Genomic DNA, 27671 nt, shown 5'->3' on the forward strand with positions numbered 1-27671 from the left:
TATGGGGAACAGAATTCCATATTACTTTAATACAGGTTGTCTACAGAGTAGACGAAGCTTAAAGTTGACTTCCTATTGCTACACATGACCTATGGTGCAGACACTAGATGCGAAAAGAAACCCACACAGACAACATCATCTTGCTGAGCACATTGACCCCAAAGATATCAGGATCATTTTTTTTCAATGACATGTTGCCAATGAAGTCTCGCTCATTGGAACTGTACATCTGAAAGCTGTGCCTGTGCAGTCCATGATTTTACACTCATTGAAGATATGGTCTGTGTGCATATAGTTTTCCAATGACTGTTCTTGGTAGGAAAGATTCCATGCTAGGGTAACACAAGTTAAAAGGCTAATGGGAATAACTGTCAATTCAGCATAAAAGAGATAGCAGGGATGAGGAAAAATCTTGCCCATCTACGATAATTATAAAAACTAGATGTAATTCCAAATCGTTTTACATCTTTTTCTCCTGTAAAAAACATAGAGCTGTAGAAACCCTAAGTGTCAATGCAGCAAAATTTGTAATTTTCCCAATGAAAACATAATGGACTTCTACTAACTATTCATTATTTCAGAACTAATTATATGACACATTTATGCTTAAAGTTATAATTATGGAACTGTGTTAAGATCTCAAATAAGGACTCTGACTATATAAACGTATAATTTATCGTAATTCATATAAGTACTGAACTTCATTAGCAGCTATCACAATACACACATTTGCTGTTAGCTAATATCAGTTTTATATTTCCCTTGTATTGGTTTGATCCTATTGCCTTGTCATATTGTCACTAATATTTAAAGTCATGTCAGGGTTTACCTTTTCTATATTGCTTACTGTCTTACATTCTTCCTTTCTTCAGTCACCTCCTGAAAAGCCTAAGTTTCTCCGGTGTTTTCTCATCCTTATTAGCATTAAAGAGTGACCTTGAGTTTTAGCCCTTAGCCAATACTTGTCTTGACCATTTTCCCCTGATGTTTAGACACAATTATCAATGTAGAGTTACTCCTGGACTTTTTGCGTTTTCAATACTATGCTCCTCCAGTGTTCCTCTAGTGCAGTGTTTGTTCACCAGAAATATAACTCTGTCTTGGAGACTGCAGATTTCCTGAAGGTACATAGCTTTCTATGCCTGCAGATGTCATGCTACTGCTGAGTGAAGGACAAACCCAATGGCAGAACTGTCTCATATAATTATGTCAACACAATACAAAGTCAGAATGATTAACAAGGTCAGCAAAACACACTTGAGTAAAATGTTTCAAGATAAAAATTTTAAGGATTCCTTTTCCCTTGCCTGATATTAAATAGAAAGTATATATGGCATTTTTTTTAAAAAAATGATAAACCATAATGCATTTTATACAATCTTCAAAGAACTCTGCATTCCTCCAACCCTGGCTTGTTGTATACCCACCTCCCTTTGCCCCGACTGGTGACAGTTGTCCAAATCCTAAGCTCTGGAATTCCCTCTGTAAACCCCTCCACCACCCTCTTCTTCTTCAAGACCCTCCATCAAACTCATCTTTTTCACCAAGTTTTCAATCACATCCTTCTATTTTTCTATTATTCATTCATGGGATGTAGGCATTTATTGCCCATCTCCTTCTTTGGCCCAGTTATACTTCAGCAGAGCACCTTGGTAATGACTATCTACATTAAAGATGCTATATAGATGCAAGTTGTTGTTATTGTTGTTGCCCACAAACCCAGGTCCCAGAGGTTATAGGAGAACATTGCCCATTTCCCCAAATAACCAACAGATTGTAACCTTGTTCTCAACTTTCCTGTGAACATAAAATATAAAGCTCATAGGGTTACTACGACTGTTTGAAAATACAGTTGGACAGTGCTGTAATGGAATTCTTCTAAAGCTGTCAGACTTTTGATTAATGACTTGCATAGAGTTGTAGCCATTGCATTTTTTAATGTAATATGTTAAACTGATACAGTTGGCTTTTTTTTGAGGATTAATAATATGCTAAGTGCAATACCTTGAAGACAACAACTCGCATTCAAACTAGTTTAGAAACTACTTTGAATAATGTTTCTAACATTTGTTTTAAGCGATATATCCTATTAATTAATCCTTTGGGACATGGATGAGCAGATTTTGCGTCCAAGTACTAAAAAGAACCAAAATAGGCAATATTTAATTTTAAGGACAGGATATTAATTATTAAATAGAATAGCTCAGTGTAGCTGTATTCACTAAGTTACAGTTTTTATGTATGTATTTCACATTCTAATGCTTATACTATAATTTGTGTCAAAATGTCTCCATTGCAAGTAGAAGTCTAATATAGATACAAATATGGGCATTGATGAAAACACAAATGTCCAATGATCTGGTACAAACTGAGAGGAAAAACGATTTGGTTTAAGGATAACTCAAACAGTAAGGCAAATTGGGAATTAGAGACAACTGGTTACACAAAAAAATGTCCAGAAGAAGAGCTCCTCTGGTCTCTGTGTGTAAACAATTTGCATTTACAACAATTAACATGAAAATTTGGGTATATTGGCTATGAATGGAGGGAGCATGAGAAGGAAATAACAAAACAAAATACTATGTGGAACAGAGGAAGGTTTTTAAGAAAACCTCCTCAAATAATGAACATTTTTCAATGTAGATCATGACTACAGAAAATGGGGGTAAAGGTACAAAATGGTTTTTAAAAATCATCAAGATGGTGAACCTTTCTTCACACAGAAGTGTGATTAATCCCAGGAATAATACTTCAAGTAGAAGCAAAATCTATGGGGTTGTTTCAGAGGCTGCTTGATGTTGTCATGGTAAGAGGCAGGTGGGGGACAGTTGTTGAAGGTTTCCATAGAAATATATGTTAGGTGGGCTGAATGTCCATTTTCAACCCTTTTTATTTTGAGATTTATGAAACAGGTGTATAGTAAACGCTTTCAGGAAAAATTCTTCTGGTTGATATTTCTAATTCAATCAAAGCCCTGGAAGTTCTGATTTTCATTTGGAGGGTGGTGGATGTTGTAATATGTTATTTAGATGTCCAAATGATGAGAGCTTGAGACTTGGATATTTAAACATGAACCTTTAACTATTTACAGATTCCAGGTTACTGTCATGCATGGTGCTATTACCTCCATGCAGGCTGGTTCCAGAGTGTCTTCTCTAGACTGTTCTCTCAGTCTAATAACATGTTCCTCTATACATCATACCATGGGATTGCTATTCCCCAGTCTCATACTAATCCTTGCTATGCTTAGCATCTTTATATTACAATGGCATGAAGGTGCATACAACATCCCCCTTCATTCGCCAAAGAGAATTTTCCCTTCCAACGGAGTATAAGTATTTGTAATACAATCTTTACTTACTATTCCTTCTCCCCCATCTCAAGACTCTGACTTTATAAATTCAAATAGTCTTGAGGCTTGACAGTTCTTCCACATTTCGGTCTATCACTCCTGGAAGAATGGCAGTAGTACTCTGGCTGGAATTTTTTGCCCCATTGGCATTGGGTATCATGGCGGGGTGAGCAGACAATATGGTGAGAAGGCCAAAAATCGCTTTCACACTGTTGTGAAACCAGTTTGCAACGATCTACTTTTCCCAGCAATGGCGGGCCGCATTTCCCACCACCACCCATCGAGAACATCATTTTAATACATTTACTTATAAGCCTTGCCCACTGGAATCATCCCCCCACACTGCATCAGGTGGGCATCACGCCGACATGTTTCATAACTGTACATAACAACGTGCACCTGGAGAGCTGCACTTCACGTGGGTCTTTCTTCGGGCAGCACTTGCGGTCATCAGCACCAGGCTTGACAGGCAGCACAACATCATTTTTAGTGAGGCTCATGGGCAGATCTCTACCTATCAGACCAGCCATAAGAAAGGGGTGGCTTTTCAACAACTGCAGGGCTAGGGCTTGCTTGGGGAAGGGGAGGAAGTTGACTCAGGCAAGGGAAGAGGCTGCAAGGTGAGGGCTGTACTGGGTAAAGGGTGCTATCCTGTATGTGTGCTGATCTGTGTGAGCGGTGATGGTGAGGGCTGAGGAGGCAGTACCCAGAGATGATGCTAGATGGTGATGTGAGGGTGTGTGTGAGAGAGTGAGTGGTGATGTCCCTTGAGCTGGCAGTGAGTGAGATGCCAGTGGATGCGTGATGGCCTTGAGTGTGAGCTTAGAGTGATGAGATGGTTGCCTTACCCATTTTCTGCGTGAGATGGCCAATCTCTTGGGTGCAGCACTGACCACCTCTGACGCCACCTCCCAAGCTGGAGTGGTGGGCCACCTGTGGCCAGAATAGGGGTAAAAGACATCACAACCACCTTCACGGTGCCCAGAAGGTGTCCCACACATGCGTTACTGAATTGATGGTCTGCACTCTTCTTGGCTTTTGGAGCCGTGTCTTCACTGGTGCCCTACTAGGCGATAGGCATTGAGAAGTGTGCGTGCAACTGCAGATGCATGAGGGAGCAACGAGGTAACGGCGTGATGGGCAAATCAGAGGCCGCTTGCCAGCGAGACAGCTTGTTTCCTGTGGCTGCATAATTAATGAGGCAGGAAAGGGATGATACACCTTGAAAACCCGCCATTGCAGCTGTCAAATAAAACTTCCTTTCTCTGGCCCATTACCACACTTAGTGCAAATCTGGGATGATTCTGCCCTCTGTATTTCTGGTAATTGGCCACCTCCATTTGATTCACTTTTTGCGCTCCTTCAAGTTGCGTTTCTGTTTATTAACAACCCATCTGCTTCTTTCAGACATGATGGGTTTGTCCTGTTCCTTCAGAAGGGAATGTGCACTCCGTTCATTCCTAGAGTGGAATCGAATATTCTCTTTCCATGGCGTCCACCCATGTTCTTGCTGGACATGAATGTTTCATAAATGGAACCTTCATTTCCACTTGTCTCACAATTTCAGCCAAACGTTTGTTTACTGTTTTATTTTCAAACTGTTTTGCAAGCTTATGGATCTTTTCTTTCTGCTCAATGGTTCTCAGTGCATCGGAGATAGCACAGTGCCCTTTCTTCTTCTAGTTCCCCACACTTCAGTTTTGGATTTACATCTTCCAATTGTATTTGTGTCTTTTCTTTCTCTGTCTGCAACAGAATTTTGTCCTTGTCCTTCATTTTGGTTTCACTGTTGGCCCAGTCTGTCTCCGGCAAAATTTTAACTTGTTTCAGTTCTGTAATCGTGCTGCTCATGGCTTCATTATCCGTTTGCAGTTTAGAAAGTCCTACAGCTTTTCCTTTCAATGCCTCCTCTTTTCTATTCAACTGCTTCTTCAGCTCGTTAGTCTGTTTCTTGTATTTTTCGACTTCCTCCTGGAATATAGCACATTGTTGAGCCCGGTTCTCCAGTTTGTTTAGAGTGACATTAAATTCATTTTTCTTCTCTTTGTAATTTTGCAGAGGAATAAACTTTGTCCTAAGGAATCCTTATAGCATGTGAAGGTCTGTCAACAGTTTTTTCTTTTCTTTCTGAAACTTGCTTGCTTCATCTTGAGCTTTCCTATGATTCAGCATAGTCTCCTCGAATTTATTCTGCTGCACTTCCATTGTGCTGTTTAAGGAAGTCTGCATTTCTTCATATTGCTGAATGGTCATGAATTCCTTTTGCATTTTATCCTGAAGGACATTCAGCTGTTCTTTCAACAATTTCTTTTCTTTTTGCTTAGTCTGGGCTTCAGTGCATTGTTTTGTTGCTGCTAATGGTTAAAATGCAGCTTTTTCTGAAGTAATATTCAATGTACTTTTTAGCTCCTTATGTTTTTCCAGGGCTACATATTGATTCTTCAAGGAGTGTTTCAGGGTCACAACTTTTTTACATGCCTTTTCTGCCTGCTGTTTTGTCTGACTATACATCTGGCTGAGTTTTCCCTACTCCTGCTTTGAGTTACCAACTTTGGAATTGAGGGTTGTTATTTCCTCCTGACACCTTTTCTGCTGTCTCTAAAATTTGTTTGTTCAGGTCTTGAACAATTTGGTTTATTGAAGACTTCAGTTTATCATACGTTTTCAATGGTATATACTCAGCTTGAAGCTTTTGCTTCAAATCTTCCAGTTCATCTCTGTTTTCCAGCAAAACAGTTTCATTTACTTTTTGAATGTTTTACTTCTTTTGAGTTACCTTAGGTAGCATTTCTTCATTCATAGTCATCTGCTCACTCTGCAGTATCGTCTGAGTCCCTCGTTCTGGGGCCCTTTGGCTCTCTCTCCCTGTGGTTTTCTGTCATCTTCACTCTGGAATCTTTTGTTGCCCCTGCACTGCGGAATTCTGTTGCCTTCACTCTGAGGTATTTTGTTGTCTTCTCTCTGGGGTCTCTTGTTGCCTTGTCTCTGAAGTCTTCTATTGCCCTTGGTATTTTATTGGGAGTTTCTCTCTTTCTGGGGTCTCTTGTCACCCCCGGCAGAGTTGCCCTCTCTCTTTGGTGTCTCTTGTCGGCCCGGGAAGAGTTGCCCTCTCTCTCTCTGGGGTCCCTTGTCACCCTCAGCAGAGTTACCTTTACTCTGGGTCTCTTCCAATTTTCTGTCCATGGCTGTCTTCATTTCTTGTAGTTACAGCTTTAAATTGAGTTGCCTTTTTAAGACTGTGTGTGCATTAACTTTATTTTTTTACTCAAGCTGTCTCTGCAGCTGCCAGTTTCCTTTGTTGTGAGTTTCCCATGCTTTTGTGCTTTTGGCAGGCTCCCTTGCAATCATGGCTGCTTTGCTTTTTTGTTTTAACTTCTCAGACTGCAGAAATTCCTCCTCTTTTTGTATTAACCCTGCAGGTTTTCTGCTTTTTTTTAAACTCAGTGCTGCTTTCCATGCTCATCCCATGCTTTTCTGATTTTGGTGGGTTCTCCAGAGACCGCGGGCCTGTTTTTTTAAGCTGTCTAAGCTGTTAAAACTAGGGACCCAACTGGAAAAGGGAATCTTTTTCCAAACTCCGCAGGTTTGTGTTCCTTTCTTTGTTGTTAGAATCTGCAGGTCTCTGTTTTTAAAACCTGCTTGTTCTACTTAAACTTGTGACTCTGCCAACTGATTTTTACAGGTTTTTTAAAATCTATGTTTTTTACTGGGCATCTCTCTTTCAGCTTGCCTCTGGTTGCTGAGTCCTTCGGACCACAACTTATTCTAAAATCTAAGTACAGCTACTTTATTTTTGTATTTTTGCTCACCATCTCATGAACTGTGTCAATTAGGGACTTGCAATTTTCTGTAATGGACTTCCACTCTGGTAGATTTTTAAAAATCATTCTTGGGATGTGGGCGTCACTGGCTGGGCCAGCATTTATTGCCCACCCCTAATTGCCCTTGTTCAGAGGGCATTTAAAAGTCAACCACATTGCTGTGGGTCTGGAGTCACATGTAGGCCAGATCAGGTAAGGACAGCAGGTTTCAGTGGTTGGAATCTGTAACACACTGCCTGAGGGGGTGGTACAGGCAGGACCCTTCACAACATTTAAGAAGTATTTAGATGAGCACTTGAAATGCCATAGCATACAGGGCTATGGGCCAGGTGCTGGAAAATGGGATTAGAATAGATAGGTGCTTGATGGCCAGCACAGACACGATGGGCTGAAGGGCCTGTTTCTGTCTGTGCTGTATAACTCTCGGACTCTATGACTATTTCCTACCCTAAAGGACATTAGTGAACCAGATGACTTTTACAGCAACCGATGATGGTTTCCTCACTTCGATGCCTGCTGCTTCTTCAACTTTTTCTTCAAGTTTTCTTCTTAGGTGCACAACTCTCTAGCTAGGCTTCAGTTGCTTTTAGTGCTTTATACTTTGGGATGCTGTTCTGGGTTCTTTGGTTAGCTGCCACCTTTCATATCACCGCAGATCAACATGCCAGATGATGGTGGTACTATGTTGTAGAAGCAAGCACTGCTGCTGCTCTTGATGTACAATGCTGATAGTGCTGATATCTCACCATTGCCAACCATGTTGTAACATGGTTTGTGGCGGTGCCTCAATAATGATATTTTGAGACTTTGATATTTAAACATGCACCCTTTATTGTTAACATTTAACTATTTACAGATCCCAGGTTACTGTCATGTATGGTGCTGTTACCTCCATGCAGGCTTGTTCTGGAATATTCTCTCTAGACTGTTCTCTCAGCCTTTTACCATGACTCTATATATCATACCATGCATGGTGCTATTCTCCAGTCCCACATTTACATTACAATGGTATGTAAGCACATACAACATCATACAACAGTGAAGGGGCGGGGAGAGGGATGGGGTATGTAATGAAAGTCATGCTGGCTGACTCCAGAAACAATCTGGAGGCAGCACAGGGGCTGCTGGGTGCGGAGGAGGGCTGGGTGAAAAGTCAACCTCAATGATCCGACACTTTCTCCCAGTTGCAAAAAAGAACCTGATAAAACAAAAGAACAGCCCTCTAGCTCTTTCCCCCTCACATCTCCTCACTCCCCATATGCTCTCCATGGACCATCCATGCCAAACCATGTCACCTCATGCCCCATCCACCCATCTCCCTTTATAGCCTTTGTGCTAATGTAGTGCCTCCCACCCATGCCCCATGGCTCTTTGTAGCCTCTCTACCAAGCCATGGACCTGCCCACCCCAAAGGCCCTTTATTGTCCCTATGCCAACTTACTGCCAACTCATGCCAATGAATGCCCTGCACCCAGCACCCTTTGCCCTACACCCTCCATGCCAACTCACCCAGTATCCACCATGGGCAGATTTCAGAACCCATGCTGAGAGAAAATAAAGTTCTAACTGACTATTGATTAGTTCGCAATTTTAAAAAACAATAATTGATTCACTACATTTAAATTCCATCAAACACTTCATCGTTTATCACAGCACATATTTGTATTCACAGCCACACTTTAAAGACTTCATTAGCACATGGAGTTATCAATCAAACTGTGAACAGACAGGAACCCCGCTATGTTAAGATGGGTTGTGTAATTAGTTATGTAGCACTAATCCTATAACGATAACCCTCAGACTTATGTCAATAGACAGAGTGAATTAGAAAGCACTGATCTTTTTAACACTGCAGTTGTTTTCAAATATTTAAAGGGCTGGAAATTTGAATTCCCTCACAGCTTGACAGTTCTACTGACAGCTCCCTTGATCGATATCTTGGCACTTCCAATCGGAAAGACAGTTCTCATCAGGTTATCCACTTTTTATGCACATTTGTGTCTAATTTTAACAATCCCAAAGGACGCTTGATCTCTCCCAAAGGACACCTTAGCTTTCTCAAAGGACACTACGCCTCTCCCAAAGGGCACCACACCTCTCCCAAAGGTGTCCCATGACCATAATCAAAATTCTACCCTGCTCTCCAAAGAACTCTGCTAACTTTAAACCTCCTCCTGATGGGTCTAAAGTGCACAAGCACTGTTTTGGGCATCTCATGAGCAAAAACTGGATCTGACTGAAGGCAGCTGCACTTTAACATGCATGCAGCTACCTCTGTGAATCACCGATGTGCAAAGTATGGCCTGGCCCATTCACCCCATGCAAAAATGGTTGGGGGGACGAATACAGGGACTGGACTTCCAGAATCGGGCCTCTGGTGCTACCTTAGATAAGACAGAGACCTTGTCCTCCTGTCCAAGCCCAGGCCTTAACTTTGAAAGCAAAACTAAATTTAATGTACACCCATTTTCAAAAGGTTAGTTTCTCTGAAAAACGGTGCATTTTATTTTATTTGTGTCAATTAAGAAAGCAGCCTTTTAATCTTGTTGGTCCCACCCTCCTGCCATCCTGATTCCAGTCAGCTGGAATGACAGATGCAATGCTGAGGGTTAACCCACTCTATCACTTTGTGCTGTCTGCAGGTAAGAAGAAACACAGACCTGCAGACTGCTTGCAGCTACATCTGAAGGCAAAATGGCAGCCCTTGCACCATTCAGCTTTGCAATCTATTTTTTATTAACCGTACACACATCTTCAGTGAAATATTTTGATTGCCCAATTGTTGAAGGGAGGAAGGTAAAAGGACAATAATACTATTTTTACCACCAACAATACTGGACAAATACATACAGCTCATTTAAAACACATCAGTGTTCATCAGCTTTGCCTTTGGGTAGTAGACATGCACTGCATTATGTCTATATGATGTTGTGTACAAAGTAATTTTAAGGCTGAAATTGTGTTATGAACTGGCAGCTACACTCCCTCAAGTATCTCAGGGTCAATAAAAAATTATTTTTATGTGCTTTTCAAGCCCAGCAAAGGTGCTAATTACATGTTCGTGCCAGAAGAACAATTCTATTCCTTGGGACTTCAGCTTACTGTTCCTAGTTCATTACTGCTTCCATTATATTTATTCATTACAAAAGGCTGAAAACACAAATCCCAAAGAATACTCCTCTGCTTGGAATATTTTATCCTGTCCAGACCCAAATTGACTAGCAATAGATAGGAACTTGCAATTCGAATTCACTAAGGATTCTTAGACAGCACCTTCCAAACCCAAGCACTACCATCTAGAAGGACAAAGGCAGCAGATGCATGGCAACATCACCACCTGGAAGTTTCCCTTCAAGCCACTCACCATCCTGACTTGAAAATATATTGCCGTTCCTTCACTGTCACTGGGTCAAAATCCTGGAACTTCCTTCCTAACAGTACTGTGGGTGTACCCACACCACATGGACTGCAGCGATTCAAGATGCAGCTCGCCACCACTTTCTCAAGGGCAATAAATGCTGGCCTAGCCAGCAACGGCCTTGAATGAATAAAAGAAAAAGATTCTTCATTCAACGTTGTAACACTCAAAGGTTTAAAATTCAATACTTAGATAATTACATTCTTTTGTCACATTTATGTCCTTCCCCTCCTGATGATGACACTGGATGACTCCCAGATCACAGCAGGGAGTTACTAAATCTAAAAAAAACAGGCGAAGTCTCATTTAAGGCTCCCATTTAATAAATAGTTACAGAAATGGATCTTTTCGATGTCAGCTTTCAAACATGAAGCTGAAACTTACCCGCTAATCAAAAAGTTACAGAACCTTTGTTTCCTACCATCACACCACACCCTCAATGCCCTCTCCCACACACACCCTCCACCCCCAATCCCCTGTTCCACCCCGCCCCCCCACACCTCCCACACCAAACCGGGTTCTTCCAAAATGAACAATTTAGGGAAGGAATCACAAAACTTTGAAATGTGCAATTTCTGAGTGTGTAATTTTCATTCTGGATTACAGAGAAAAACATTCTCCTGCTTTTCAATTAAAGAGGATTTAATCCCCAGCTTCTGCCATCTGCTGGAATTGGAAAGGAAAGCTTTGGGTTATGGAATTACAAATCATTAACTCTTTCTCATTTTGTTCCTTGTGTGTGACATGACTCACGCTATTTCAAAATCAGAACAGACACTGCCATTGCTCAGAAGTGAATGTTAGGGCCTATTATCTTCATGACTGTGCCAAGGGCTAAGTAGGGTGATAGCATTATGACATCAGGAATTCTCCTCCTCCTTTTTCCCACTTTTGTTGTGTTTGACATATGATATATTAGTTGTATATTGGGGCAAGTTCTTTGGATTATAATTTTCCTATACATGCTTGGAGTGGGAAATCTACTTCATCACTAGCACAACCTTGGAAAATTAGGGTATTACCTGTTTTTTCTTAGATCTTTCCGACTTGGGATGGAATAAGTTCTAATGTATAATTGTTTCCCTTTTTATAAACTGTGCTTTCATTCCTGTTACTCACTGGACGACAGTTTCATTCAGCAGTAAGACTGAGTCTCTGTGACAACCATATTACTGCTTCACTATCATCTCTCTCTGTTGTCCCAACAAAGCCTCTGGTGTCACACATCAATGATAGTTTTCTCTTTCCTTTGTAATAGGGTGGGCTATCCTCACTCCAATTAATCAGATTCTATGTCATTTTTTTATATAATCAAGACTTTTTTTAAGTTTCAACATGTTGCATCCAGTGCCAATATTGTTGGAATAAGTGTAAGAAGGCTCCCTATCCCAACTTATCAAAGACAGTACCAAGATTCAAAGGAAAACAGTGCTATCAACAACAACTTGCATTTATAAAGTGACTTTAATGTCATAAAATATCCCATGGTGCTTCCCAGGAAAGTTCTCAGGCAAGGAGTTGACACTGAACCACATAAGGAGTTATCAGGACAGGTGACCAAAGCTTGGTCAAAGAGGAAGGTTTTAAGACTATCTTAAAGTAAGAAACAGAGGTTGAGAGGTGGAGAGGTTGAGGGAAGCGATTCAAAAACCTAGAGCTGAGGTAGCTGAAGTCAAGGCTGCCAATGGTGTAGTGATGAGGAGCAGAGATAGCCAAAATCTGATGACCCTGTAGGCTGCCCTTGGATTCCTGGGACCATGATTAGAATACCTCTCGGTTATATTCCAAGGGAAAGCTGCTTTCTCTATTGCCGAAACAACTTTTTCCAAATCCATCTTCAAAACAGCATACCACCTCCGTCACCACAGTGTGACATTTCCATTCACAACATTGCCCATCACTGAAATCTCTCTGAGTGAGATTTTGAGTATCAAATTGTGTACATTTTTCACAGATTCCACCTAATTTATGAGGCACCCTTTATTTTTTTGTATCACAGCTTTCTATCATGTCTCAGTGCAGCACGTGCCTGCTGGATAACAGTTAGATTCATTCTTTTCAGGATATTGGGAGGATTGAGAACACATCAAGAGTCCTCATTTTCAGTCTCAGTACAGAAACCAATGAGGTTTAACATAAAAGGTGACACAATAGGATCAAGCAGAAGGCAGCCCTGGGTCTCAAACTCATCTCTATTTCCATGGCATACAAATACCCTTGTGTGCTGTTATATGTCTGTGAGCTTCAACTGGGGTTCCATGGCAATCTGCTGCCTATATTTTGCAGACCGCTTGCAGAAAGTGTTTGGTTGGATCACACATCTGTGACTGTACAGATGCCAGGTTTCAATTTGGATTCACCCAGAGTTTGCCAAGTCCACCATTTGCTAATTCACATCTGATCCAGGAGAACTCTCGAGATTCCTTTGACTTAGCAAAGTTTTCATTTATGAAATCCTGGAAATGTGGCAGGAAAATATTATGCAAATTTTAAAATAACCCCATGTGAAGAACTCTAATTATGTAACAGAGGGCCATGTCAAGTTAGTAAAATATACCTAGGATAATAGATTGCTGGCACTGAAGTACGTGCAAGCAATTAAATTGGTTATTGGGGTCCTGATGATGTCAAATGATAAAAGCGAAGCTTAATGGATGTTCAGTAACATCAGAATCCCTCCATTTAATTGTTGCTTTGTATCTCTCCTCAAGATGTTTTAAAATAGTTACTAGGTGGTAATTTCATTTATTACAACAGCTGTCTGGTGTCCTTAACTGTATTCTGGTCAGCCACTGGAGACTGAAATTCTTGAATTGGGCCAACACAACATGGAGAGAAACCACTTCAACATAGGGTAAGAATTTCTCCAGTTGCAAGGGGATTGATTAGATAACCACAATCACACAGCGCTCAGTTGATGCCTTTCCTGAGCCTGGACACATGAAGGCCTATCTAGATCCAGAATCAGAAGTACAGTCTGTAAAGTCACAGTGCATTGAGAACATAGGATCTGGAAATTTGGATGCCTGTAGCCAGTCAAGTTCAAGGACAGTACAGGAGAGGAGGCACATGTCAGCTGCGGCAGGGTGGCACAAAGGCACAGGGAGTACAATAATAGGTTGACAAAAGTGATGGGGAGGACACATTTTTCAACCAAATAGGGCATTTTAGGCCCTCACCTAGAGGCATATATTCCAAATGTGTAGTGTGTGCCAGAATTTCACTTCATTAAAGTGTTCTAGCATTTATTGAGCCTTGCATAGAGTTCGAATACCAGTTGCCAGTGTCCTCTACACTCAGTAACCACATTGAGGTGTGTTGGGTTTCGGTATAGTTTCGGTATATTTAATGTTGCCTTAACATTATCAGCCCTTATGCAATGGTGTCATTTATGCATCTGTGAAAATTTCCTCCTTTCATATTTCTTTCAAGAATGGATTTCAAATATTATGCCCAATGTAACAGGGAAAGGTATAACTGCCTGAGTGCCAAACTGCCCAGGTTGTAACTGGTATTGATGCTGGCATCAGTGACTGTAATCTTCAGACACTGATATCAAATGTTTAAAAATATTTATTTGCAATTTCTTAACTAATTCAGAAGAAGACTCACTACCAAATACTCAAAGGTAATTAGGAATGGCCAACAAATGTTGGCCTTGCTCTCAACATCCACATCCCAAGAATGAATAAAGTCGGGACTGTGTGCGATTTTTAAGACAAGTTCATTGTTAGCATATAAAAAAAACTCAAAGGATTAATGCATCAAATGCTGTTTTGTCTGAACATAATTTTAAATCATGCCTGGGTGATACTACGCAATGTGTGTGATGGTCTGAAGGATCTACAATTCATGTGCCATTTTAATTGACAATGATTTATACATTTTCTTTAATATCCTAATTACTTTGCTTTGTGTTCTGGTCAATGAAAACAAAATAAGCGCTTGTGAAAATCAGAATTAAAATCTACAGTTCTCCAACAGCCACAAGAGGTTCCCTCATTTCTTAAGCAAGACTATAGAGCTGAATTGAACAGGAAGCAAGAATCACAATGTTATGTGAAGCTGAACACTGCATGGACCCTTTGATTTGTACAATACAGAAAATAGATCCCAAGAATTATTGTTAGATTTTCATTGATATGCATCCTGTACTGTAATAAGCATACCAAACTAACAACACTACTTAAACAAATGTATTCCTCAGTCTTTCACTTAAAATGACATATTAGTTCAATATAATCCAGCTGTAATTACCACAAATATAATATTTTAGAAAGAAAAAGATAACAGAAAATTCTGAAAATATATAGCAGGTTTGTTAGCATCTGAAAAAAGAAGCATCTGAAGAACCTCCATCAAAACTATAAAGGCATAATAACCAAGCATCCTTATAGGGCTGTTTAAGCAAAGAGGGAAGGTTAAAATAACAGGTAAAGTTTGTTGACCAAATGTGCTAAATGCTGGTACATGGGAGGTAGTAGCCCAGGAGAGAGTGTTTTAGAAGTAACCCATTAAAGAGGTAGAAAATCCAGGGATCACATACAAAGATCATTCCATTCAATCTGTGAAAAGACAGCTCCAAAGTAGGAAGGCACAAAGTGGAACATGAATGGGGAAAAAATGGCAGGAAAATTAGAAAATATTGCCGAAAAGGTTTGTGCAATTACTGGTCTTCCAGTAGTAGATCTCTATGGTAGGAAGACAATTATTGCCTTTTCCTGCTTTGCTGTTTAAATATTTAAAAAAGAGCATTAGAAGCCCAGGGAGCAAATCAAATTATATTCCTCCATTCAGCAGTGTTGGCCTCTCTGGTGAATAAATTATAAAATATTCAAAAGATCGGAGCGGTTTTGCAGCTAATCTGAGAAATTGAGCTGTTTTTCTGTTTCTATCAGTGTGGCCAAAGGTTTGAGGATCTTGCCCCTTTCTATTCAAAAATGAATGAATGACCCACAGTTTTGCTCTAAGGTGTGAAGGAAACCTCCCTCTTGTCTGTTATCTGCTCTTCTTGAACATTCGTGGTCTTGTGCAGGCCAATTCTGATGTAAATAATAATTTTCTTCCCAAAAATTTTCCATGGCAGCAGCTGCATAGAATTACATTGAATTTACAACAAAAGAAACAGACCATTTGACCCAAGTGAACTATGTTGGCATTTATGTTCCTCCACGTAAGCCTCCTCTCACTTGCTTCATCTAAACCTTTCCACATATCCTTGCATTCTAGTTAAAGGTTAACGGGATAGAAATCACTGATAGCAAATTGTTGCACTGATGCTTATTACACAAATCAAATTTTTTCACTGCTATTTCATCAGATGTGTTACCCCAATTGCATTAAAGCTTCTGTTAAAACAGCTGAGAGGAATTCAATAAGAATGAATTAAACATTTGTGTGGCAACATCACCAGTAGCAATTACTACCCGATGTGTACAAGTTTTCTATGTTAGAACATTTACTGGGGATGAAAGTTCTCTGTAAACCAAAATGGGACCTTGCTGGTAATAAATGATCCACTAAGATAATTGCATTTCTGGAAATTGCATGTTGCACAGAGTCCTGCAATTTAGTTACTGGGTTTTAATTAGAGAGAATAATGGCACATGCTTTCCCCCATGTTTCATTAAAAGAGGAATTTCGAGGCCCTCAACCAGTGGTGACCATATCGATGAGCTGCTGGCCTGCCAGTCAAATATTTCCTTCACTTCTAAGACAAGTGTCATTTGTAACTGTAGTTGGAAGAAATTTTTGTTAAAATTATGCCCACCTTTAGCAAAGTCACATCCGCTAAATAGAGTGAAAGCCTTATCCACTCATTTGCTGGGCAGTGAATAAAGCAATGGACAATCTTCTGAGAGTTCTCCTCTGTAGCGTGCCCAAATTCTGTTCACGTATGCAGAAGCATAGGTGGTGAAATTTGTTTTTGGCAATTATGCATAACAGGCATTAGTGAGGCAGCAACTTCTTTTTACACTACAAGAATATTCATTTTCATTGACTTCAATGGTGAGAGGTTTACTTCCACGATCTCAGGGAAACCCTGGTTACCCGGAGAAATGTACAAGAAATTTTACAAAAGAATTGATGCACATCATCAATGAATAAGTTGCAAATTCCACAATGAACCCCATGCATTGAAAATCACTAATTTGACAGCATCCATTAATATCTTTTTGGGGGATTCACATATTCAACCCATTACATTTTACACATCTTATGATGTCCAATTTATAATCTGAGGTTGGGCAGTGGTACTTTGGCCAGTTTTACTGAGTTTCCAGCTCATATACTACAATGGTGAAACTAAAATCAACACTAATATTGTAATAATAGCACTACTCAATTTCATCAGCAGTTTTATTATTATTGTTAGGGGGAGGTGGTGCTATAGTGGTATTGTCACTGGACCAGTATTCCAGAGACCCAGGCCCTGGGTTCAAATCCCACCGCAACAGATGGTGAAATTGGAATTTAATAAAAATCTGGAATTAAAAATCCAATGATGACCATGAAACCATTGCTGATTGTTATTAAAAAAAAAATCTGGTTCACTATTGTCCTTAAGAAAGGAAATCTGCTATCCTTACCTGGTCTGGCCTACATGTGACTCCAGACCCATAGCAATGTGGTTGACTCTTAAAAAAATGCCCCCTGAATGAGAGCAATTAGGGATGGGCGATAAATGCTGGCCTAGCCAGTGATGTCCACATCCCATGAACAAGTAAAACAAAAAAAAATCTATAACTTGAATTACAAAGAAGCTGAAACAAGCCTTTAGCTTAGTGGTGAAATTCTTGCCTCTAATCCAGATAGTGTTGTTGAGTGGAGGCTGGAACTCTGACTCTAAATACTGGGTTGATATTCAGTGGGATAGTTAAGTTAGCGACTTCCTCTTCTATGGGTTGTGATAGCCACAAAATCCTCCAAATCCTCCCACTGTGCAGAAGCAGGCACCCTATTGTCTGGTATAAGGATGGAAGGCATATTCAATGAAGAGTGCAGGAGGGCCTGCCAGGAGCTTAACCAGGCATACCTAAAAATGAGGTGTCAACCTGTTGAAGCTATAACACAGGACTACTTGTTTGTCAAACAGCATAAACAGCAAGTGATTGACAGAACTAAGGGATCCCACGATCTACGGGTCAGATCTAAGTTATGCAGTCCTGCCGCAGCCAGTCGTGAATGGCAGTGGACAATTAAACAACTCACTGGAGGAGGAGGCTCCACAAATATCCCAATCCTCAATAATGGAGGAGCCCAGCACATCAGTGCAAAAGTTAAGGCTGAAGCATTTACTACAATCGTCAGCCAGAAGTGTCAAGTGGATGGTCCATCTCAGCCTCCTCTGGAGGTTCCCAGCATCATCTTCAGCCAATTTGATTCACTCCATGTCATATCAAGAAACAGCTGAAGGCACTGGACACTGCTAAGGCTATGGCCCTGACAATATTTCGGCAATAGCACTGAAGACTTGTGCTCTAGAACTTGCCGCACCCCTAGCCAACCTGTCCCAGTATTTACCCAGCTATGAGAAAAATTGCTCAGGGACGTCCTGTACACAAAAAGCAGGACAAGTCCAACCCGGCCAATTGCTGCCCCATCAGTCTACTCTCAATCATCAGTAAAGTGGTGGAAGGGGTCATCAACAGTGCTATCAAGTGGCACTTGCTTAGCAATAAACTGCTCACTGATGGCCAGTTTGGGTTTCGCCAGGCCACTCAGCTCCTGACCTCTTTACAGCCCTTGGTTCAAACTGAACTCCCTGGGTGAGGCAAGACTGACACCCTTGACGTCAGGGCCGCATTTGACAGAGTGTGGCATCAATGAGCCCTAGCAAAGCTGGAGTCAATGGGAATCAAGGGGAAAACTCTCCGCTGATTTGGAGTCATACGTAGCACAAAGGAAGTTGGTTGTGGTTGTTGCAGGTCAGTCATCTCAGTTCCAGGACTTCATTGCAGGAGTTCCTCAGGGCAGTGTTCTTGGCGCAACCATCTTCAGCTGTTTCATCAATGACTGTCTTTCCATCATAAAGTTGGAAGTGGGGATGTTTGCTGATGTTTGCACAATGTTCAGCACCATTCGTGAATCCTCAGATACTGAAGCAATCCATGTCCCAAATGTAGCAAGACCTGGACAATATCCAGGCTTGGGCTGACAAGTGACCAGTAACAGTCGCGCCACACAAGTGTCAGGTAATGACCATCTCCAACAAGAGAGAATCCAACCATTGCCCCTTGATGTTCAATGGCTTTACCATCCCTGGATTCACCCACTATCAACATCCTCGGGGTTACGATTGACCAGAAACTGAACTGGACTAGCCATATAAATACTGTGGCTACAAGAACAGGTCAGAGGCTAGGAATTGTGCAACAAGTAACTCACCTCCTGACTCCCCAAAGCCTGTCCACCATCTACAAGGCACAAGTCAGGAGTGTGATGGAATACTCCCCATTTGCCTGAATGAAAACAGCTCCCACAACACTCAAGAAGCTTGACACCATCCATGAAAAAGCAGCCTGCTTAATTAGCACTACATCCACAAACATTCACTCCCTCCACCACCAATGCACAGTAGCAGCAGTGTGTACCATCTACAAGATGCACTGCAGGAATTCACCAAGGCTCCTTAGGCAGCACCTTCCAAAACCACAACCACTATCATCTAGAAGTATAAGGGCAGCAGATAGATGGGAACACCACAACCTGGAAGTTCCCCTCCAAGCCACTCACCATCCTGACTTGGAAATATATTGCCATTCCTTCACTGTCACTGGATCAAAATCCTGGAACTGTCTTCCTAACTGCATTGTGGGTGTACCTACACCAGATGGACTGCAGCGGTTCAAGAAGACTGCTCACCACCACCTTCTCAAGGGCAAATAGGGATGGGCAATAAACGCTGGCCCAGCCAGCGAAGCCCAAATCCCGTGAATCAATAATAAAAAAATTCATTCCGTGGCCTATCAGCCTGTGAAACCTTCCACGGCTTTACACTGTTTCCTGAAGGAAGTGTGTGATGCTGCAACATGCACCATTTTGTTTAACTGTAACTTCCTTTATTTGGCTATCATTTTTTCTTTCCTATGTTCATTTATATTCTCTTTCTTTTCTGTATTTTTTTTCATTGATTCTGACTTACCACTTCCATACTTAATTTCTCTCGAAAAACCCTTTAAACTCTCTCATTCTCTTTTTTTTTTACAATCGTCCCAACAACTAAAGAAAAAACATTTTGATTGGTCAAAGATTGGATCCCTGTAGTAATCTGATATGCAATATATCTTTAAGACAAGTGTTATAATGTAAGATCACAAGATCTTAATAACCAATAGCAGAGTAGCGCTGGCAACCTCTGTGAGAGAGTCTTGAGTTAGACACTGAAGAGTGAAGACAGAGTTTTGAGTTGTGAGCACACAAGTGTAGCTGCTGAGTTTAGTTTGTAAATAAACAGCATGTGTTTATTCTAACAATGATATCCTGATAAAAGCAAAATACCGCAGATGCTGGAAATCTGAAACAAAAACAAAATACCTGGAAAAACTCAGCAGGTCTGACAGCATCTGCAGAGAGGAATACAGTTGACGTTTCGAGTCCATATGACTCTTCAACAGAACTAAGAACTGATGAAGAGTCATACGGACTCGAAACGTCAATGATATTCTGATGCTTTTTTGTCTCTGCACCAAGTCAGTCACCCTGAGTCAAGCGTGCAATCCGAATCCTTTCGCCCCAACAAAGCAAAGGGCACTGGATCCAACAACCCCAGACCTAGCTCTTTAGCGAATTAAAAACCAAGAGTGAAGATTGACTTTGGCAGCTTCATGAATGTCACCAGCTTCATCTCTGATCTATTTTGTAAGCATCTAAGCAGCAAGGGGCAGTCAATGAATGAATAACCCGGTAGAACAATTACAGGCTCAAAAAAACTGGGGATACACATTCAGAATTATTTTTTAAAATTATGGCTTAGCTTCAAGGATATGTTTTGAGGTTGATTGCCGTGGCTTTCTCACTACAGGTTGAAAACGGATACAGATATATGCAAATAAACAAATATAGCAGTAAAAGTAGACAGAAAATCGTATTTCTGCAAGAAATTTAATAAGTGAGAATCCAAGGTTTATGGGTTCCATGTTATTGCTTTATCAAGGTGTGTAATCAAAATGTGCTCTTTCACTGATAGTGAGAAATGGATGACATAGATGATTCATGGTGAAATTTCATTGACCCCTTGGATTGGAAGTCATTGAGAAGCATCAAATTTACTTTTAACCCATTTGGCCTCTACTGATATGGTGATGAAATGGCCAGGTCTAATGCCTATTGTTTTTATATAGATTATCACCTCCTCCAGTGTGCTACTGCAGCAAATAGCAATCCTACAGAGATGGCAATGGTTGGTTTGTTTGTTACTTACTCAGCAGATGGGGGCAGGAATACGTGACAAATTCTAACCTTTCAGATTTGATGATGAGAGAATCACAACTTGTGTAGGATTTGATGTTGCAATTCATTGAAACAACATCTATGCTGCAATTTACTATAATGATGGATAATGATGATTAGATACTCTCCTGCGTACGCTACACGTCAGGGTCATGCGTTTAAGTGTGTTTTTCAAGAGAACCATAACTTCAAGTGTTCTGACAAAAAAAATCAATATTATTTATTTCGTTCATTCATTAAACATATCTCTTTGCTACATTCTCTTTCCCCCTTTGTAAGTAAAGCTAAGCCCCAGTGGGAAGGTCTCAGCTGTGATAGCTGCTGGAATTCTAAGTTGTTCATGGGCACTGTTACCATGGCACTATGTCTGACAAGACATGTTAGTATGCTCGGTTTAGAGAGGAGACATTAACATAGAGAGGAGGCTACAATGGTGTGAATGGTAGCACAGTGAGGTTATCGGGTCATTGACTGTGTCTGCTACCAGGCGTGAATAGTTTTGATTTAATAAAATGGGGAATTGCATTGCAAGAGGCAGGTACTTATTGAACAGAGAGCTTTCTCTGTGGGCAGGGTGGTGGGCCCAAAGTGGTAGTTACTGTGTTAACATTCTATTTGAATATGTTTGGAGACAGGATATTGAAATAATAGGAATTTATCAAAGATGCTTTATCTTCTATTTATCTTCTATTAGGAACATAACAACATAGGGAGCAGATGCAGGGGTTTTGGCCCCTTGAGCCTGATCCGTCATTCAATTATATCATGATCTTCTACCTCAACACCTTTTTCCTGCTCTATCACCATATCCCTTGATATCTTTACTATCTAGAAATCTATTGACCTCTGTCTCGAACATCCTCAATGACTGAACTTCACAGCCCCCAGGGGTAGAGAATTCCAAAAATTTACCACTCACTGAGTGAAGAAATTCCTCCTCATCTCAGTCCTAAGTGGCCTACCTCTTATCCTGAGACAGTCGCCGGAATTTTCTAGCTCTGTTGGCATCGGGCATCATGGCGGGCGTGAGTGGACAATGTGGCAGGAAGGTCAAAAATTGGTTTCATGCCATTGCGAAACCAGTTTGTGATTGTCCGCTCTGCCTGTCAATGGCAGGCCGCCTTTCCTGCCACTGCACGTCGCGAACCTAATTTCAATTTCTTTGCATCTCATCATCTTGCCTGCTTGCCGGAATCATCCTCCCACATCAAATTTCCTGCCCACCTCGGCAGGGAAACATGCCAACCCAGAAGACGTCTTGACAAGTGTGACATAGAGAAGTCAGGACTTACTGTTAGGGCCTTGCTCACAGAGCGGACATTCAAGGAGCAGAAGATGCTAGAGCCCTACAGCTACCGGACTCTGGAGGAACACATGCATTGGGTGGATTGTTATGGACATGGCTCCACAGTGAAGCAGCTCACGGATGGCAGGAGGTCTCCATTGCTGTCTGGAGTCTGCTTCGGGACATCATGGTCTTGGCCACAGGCTGCAATTGATGATTATCAAATTGGGAGAGAGAGGAAGGTCCAGCTGTGAGTGGAAGAAAAAGGTGTACTGTGGGGGGCAAAGGGGTGGTAATATTGGGAGGGGGGGCAAAAATATCAGGGGGATGAGGTTGGGAGGAGGGGAGCGAAGGTGATGGGTGGACAGAGTATGTGGAGGAGGAGGATGTAATGGGGATGTAGGTGTAAGGGGGGAAGGAAGGTGTAAGGGAAGGAGTTCTGAGGTGGGAAGGAGTTTGGAAGGGGGAAGGAGTCTGAGGCGAGGAAGGAGTCTGAGGCGAGGAGGGAGTCCAAAGTTGGGGGGAAGCCGTCCAAGGGGAAGAAAGAGTCCAAGGCAGTAAGGACTTTAGGGCAAGTAAGGAGGTCACGGGGGGAAGGGGTATAAGGGAGGAAGGAGACTAGGGGGAGCAGTGAGTAAGGGTGGAGGAGGGAGTAAGGGAAGGATGTCCAGGTGAATGTGCAAAGGAGAGGTCTGTGGAGTCAATGACTGCCTCCTGAGGAGTGAACTGAAGGTGGGTCTGGTAGGAGGGAATGGTCAATATGAGAGAGGGCAGAGTGAGCTGGAAGGGTGGGCGGGTGAGGGTGTGATGGTAGTTGCTGAAGGGACGGCAAGGGTGGTTGGTGGGTACTCAGAGGCAGACAAGGACCTGGGGGTGGGATGAAGGAGGCCAGGGATGTGGATGGGGATGGAATTCTCAGGAAGCTTGGGAATGTGCACAATCACCTGGAAATCCCGGAAAGAAAAGGGTTCGGGTTAGTAGGTGATTGTGGGGAGGTGGAAGGTGATGCTAGGGGGGTCAACAGTGACAGGGAAAAGGACATGGGTGACTGGGGGAGGGAAAATGATGGGGGAGCTGAGAAGAAACCTTACTATGACCACGTTTTTGAAATCGAAGTGAGCGGAGCCTCGTGTTGGGCGCAGGTGCTGCATGGGAGTGCAATCATTGGGTGGGTGGAGATACAGGTCAGCTCAGATGGACAACTGAAAGACAACCCCAGCAGGCAACATTGAAAATACTCAGGAGATAAGTGTGATGTGGGAAGGGCTTCCCTGTGAAACAAAGTAGAGATAATTAGTGCAAGGCAACAGAGTCAAAAGCAGGAGAGAGAGCACTCACAGTTGCATTGAGAGAGGAATGAAGTGCTACAGATTCCTCATGTGGGTGTTTGCCATTGACCACACTGTCGCCGCAGACATGGTCCATGTCCTCACCAGTCAGCGCAATGGCACCCTCCTCAAAGTGAGTGAGGGGTCCGTTGTGGGCCTCTCCACCCCGGGACTGGGCCCTCTCCCTGCTGTAGTCAGCCAGCTTCTCCTGCATGAAAACAGATGGGCAGGATTTTTAGGTTGGTGTGCGGGTGCGATTGGCGGGCCTGGGAGCAGCTGGGGAACGGAGCGCTGAGAGTGATTGGACTCCGACCACGATTTCATGCTGACTGGCTCAGTGCTGCCACGGTGGGTGTGGGAGGGGGGCAGACACTAACACAACAGCAGTCACAGATGAACACTGAATGAAAACTCCCTGAAGGCAGGCAACTGCCTCGGAACTAAAGACCTTAAAACCAATAAATAAAGTTCTTAAAATTCAGAAAGAAATGTCCACACATCACAGTCACCTGATAAAAATTTTGTCCATACATTTTTATTTCTTTTTATTTGATCCCACCCTTGGATGAGGTTTCATGAAAAATGCAAAGTCTGCCTGGCCGATTCATCTGTCCGCCAGCCATCAGGTTGGATGGACCGTGAAAAATCGGAGACAATTGCAACTTTAATTGCACTAATTGGCCTCTTACTTGTTGGTGGGCGCGCTTCCGACTTTTGTGCAAGCCTGCCAACCTGAGAATGGCCCATTTATTCCTACTCCCTGTTTTCTGTCTGTTATCCAATTCTCAATCATGCCAATCCTATGAACTCTAATTTTGTTTACTAATCTCTTGTGTGTGACCTTATTGAAAACATTTCTGAAAATCCAAATACACCACATCCACTGGTGTCCCCTTATCTATTCTGCTAGTTACATCCTCAAAAAACTCCAACAAGTTTGTTAAACATGATTTCCCTTTCATAAATCCATGTTGACTCTGCCCAATCCTACCATTACTTTCTAAGCGTTCAGTTATCACATTCTTTCTAATAGATTCTAGCATTTTCCCTACTACTGGTGTCAGGATAATATGTCTGTCGTTTCCTGTTTCCTTCCACCCTCCTTTCTTAAATAGTGGGGTCAGATTTGCTACCTTCCAATCTGCAGGAACCATTCCACAATCCATAAAATTTTGGAAGATGATCACCAATGCACCTACTATCTCTATAGCCACCTCATTCAACACTCTGGGATGTATATCATCAGGTCCAAGGGACTGGACAACAAATGATTTGTAATTTTATGTTGCACTTGGGTAATATTTGTACAAGATATTGCAATAAATGTTTCTTCTCCCGGAACTGCATTTGGAAGTTCAGCCTCTATCAAGGTACCCATCATTCTAAACATCAAGATAATGGTCTCTTCCTCCAGTTCCAGGCAGATTTGGGTTCTTTGTTTTGGTTATCAGTATCACTAAGGTTGCTAACTCAGGGTTTCTATCTGCCTTTTCTCCTGTTACTTTGGCGATGTGAATGCGATAATGCTAGGTTCTTCTTACAGAAATACTATGTGTTTGGATAAGGTAAAATTTAGATATTGAGGCTCCTGGTAGTACAGGAGATTTCTGAGTCTGTCATTCGGACTTCAGTTAGCTTCATTCAGGATTTTAACTGCCTCTCTCTGTATGTGAAAGTGTGAACTAAATTCTGTCCTATGCTGATTCTCTGATCTATTCTCCCATTGGGTGTGGCTCTCTTCTGGGAGTAAGAATTTGTGAACTCACTAAGTCATTTTCCTGGTGTCAACTGTACTAATCCTCTGCACTGAACTTAACTAAATATGACCACAAAGGAGCAGGATTTAATGGCAACATTGTTTTCCTCTGTGATCTCATTTGCCTATGTGCTGGTCCATTGCTGTTTGCAATTGGCATAATACAATATATGAAAAGAGCTAATTGTGAATCATTTGATTTCTTTCCTAAATCTTTTATAGTCACCATTACTCCCATTAATTCTGCACTCTTTTATGGGCTATTTGAAAGAAAGAGACTTGCGTTTATGTAATATCTTTCATGGTCACCAGATGTCTCAAAGTGCATTATTGCCAATGGGCAGGAATTTAATGTCAGCGACCGGAGCTTCACCTACCAGCCAGGGAGGCTTGGCCTAAATAGCCAAGTGGTTATGGTACTGGGTTTGTAACCCCAAGATCAAGAGTTCAAATCTCACAATGGGAAACAATGTGACTTCATCTGAAACAGATGGGAACGGGTTTGTACTCGAAAGAGTTACCAGCCAGGGAGGCTTGGCCTAAATAGCCAAGTGGTTATGGTACTGGGTTTGTAACCCCAAGATCAAGAGTTCAAATCTCACAATGGCAAACCATGAAACAATGTAACTTCATCTGAATAGGAACAGATAGAAATGTGTTTGTACTCAAAAGAGTTACCAGCCAAGGAGGCTTGGCCTAAATAGCCAAGTGGTTATGGTACTGGGTTTGTAACCCCAAGATCAAGAGTTCAAATCTCACACTGGCAAACTATGAAACAATGTAACTTCATCTGAAACAGATAGAAACAGGTTTGTACTTGAAAGAGTTACCAGCCAGGGAGCCATCAGAACTCTTTACAGGAAGGCCCATTGGATTGAGTGCCAATCAGACACTAAACTGGGCAGCAGTGGACCTTCTCCGGGATCAAGGCCCCCGGGGTCAGAAGTTCTGCCCGCTGAGGGCTGCCAGCCAATCAGAGGCCAGCAGCTCTTCCTTACTCCGCAGCGCCATTGTGGCACTGGTGGTCACTGCTGGTAGTGCACCCACCCCACACCCAGGATCACTGAGGAACCCAGGCCACAGGTGAGTGATGGTGGGAGGGGGATCCCAAGATGGGGATCACAGGGAGAAGGTTTGGTGGCAAGAGTAGCGGTTGGCTCTCAATGCCCAACCTCCCTGATTTCAGATCTCTTGTCAAGCGCAGAGTGCCTTTGAACAAGGGACACCTCTGGAAGCTCACAAGCAACCCTAATAGGGTTTGCTTTTTGGGCTTCTCACATGGCAAGTCACCTGCCTGCCCTTGGGTAAATATCTGCAGTGGCATACTGAGGCCTTTAAGTAGACATTAATTGCCCAGTTAAGGGTCTCAATTAGCAGCGGGATGGAAAGGTCATCCATGAGTCTTCCCACCATGACTTTAATCAGAGACGGGAAGGCAACGGAGTGCCCAGCCGCCACCCTTCCACCTGATTAAATGCCCCCCCACCACCAAATTTTTGTCAACAGAGCAAGTTAAATTCTATCCACTTTACTTTTGAAGTGTGGTTACTATTGGAATGTAGGAAAGACAGCAGCTAATTTGCACATAGCAAATTCCCACAAAGAGCAATTTGATAATAACCAGTTAATAATTTTTTTGTGATGTTGATTGAGGGGTAAATATTGGCCGAGACACTAGGCATATCTCCCCTGCTATTCTTCAATATGGTGTCATGGGATCTTTTATGTACGTCTAAGAGGGCAGGCTGGCCCTCGGTTTGATGACCCATCTGAAAGACAGCACCTCTGACAGTGCAGCACTCCCTCAGCATTGTGCTAGAGTGTCATCCTAGATTATTGTACCCAAGTTCAACCTTCTGACTTCTGATCTGAGGGGTAAACCTGTAAGGTTAATAAAAAGGTAGCAACCAAATGTGACAGATTGGGACAGATTCTTTTGCTGCAAATTGTGCTTTTAACTGACACCACATATCCAGGTATTCCACAGGAGACAAATTGTATTTCAAGTATGTCAGCACTGCTTGTGATGCAGTTTTGTTCAATAAAGGAATTTCTGCATGGTGCTCAGTAATCTACAATCAGGAGATATGCACTCCCTTACAATTCAGACACATCATTCTTCGCCTTCTACATCAACAATCATGAAGGAAACCTGGCTAGACCTCTCATTTGAATGCTTGGGACAGCTCCTGACAACTTGTTCAAGCTGTTTCTTCCAGCCTCACCACAATGTATTATGCTTACTTCCTTCCAGCTGGA

The sequence above is a fragment of the Carcharodon carcharias genome, chromosome 13 (assembly GCF_017639515.1).
Source record: "Carcharodon carcharias isolate sCarCar2 chromosome 13, sCarCar2.pri, whole genome shotgun sequence".
Classification (NCBI taxonomy): domain Eukaryota; kingdom Metazoa; phylum Chordata; class Chondrichthyes; order Lamniformes; family Lamnidae; genus Carcharodon; species Carcharodon carcharias.